Source organism: Lupinus angustifolius, chromosome LG05, assembly GCF_001865875.1.
Source record: "Lupinus angustifolius cultivar Tanjil chromosome LG05, LupAngTanjil_v1.0, whole genome shotgun sequence".
NCBI classification, from domain to species: Eukaryota; Viridiplantae; Streptophyta; class Magnoliopsida; order Fabales; family Fabaceae; genus Lupinus; species Lupinus angustifolius.
In genome coordinates this window covers 20,704,700-20,705,015 of record NC_032013.1, presented here as the reverse complement: position 1 = coordinate 20,705,015, position 316 = coordinate 20,704,700, and positions in this window count along the sequence as shown.

The following is a 316-nucleotide window of genomic DNA, read 5'->3' as shown; positions in this document are numbered from 1 at the left end:
ATTCCTGGGAGAGGACATCCTGTTGGATCGGACAGTTCTCACAGGCCAAACTAGACGATCTCTGACAACCCCTCTTTGCAATCAGGATCAATGAGAGGGATGCCCAGAAAGTGTTTGATATGACACCGTCCTGAAATGGACAGTTCTTTGGAATAGATCGATCATGTATCCTTGCCAGGAATAATTTTGGTGCGTTCAAATCGGCTTGTTATGGTACCTATACTCTTGGTTATTTCCAAATAGTATATTGGGAGGATATTGGTGAAAGGATGGATGAAACAAGCATAACATTCATACATTGAGATGGTGGACTTTG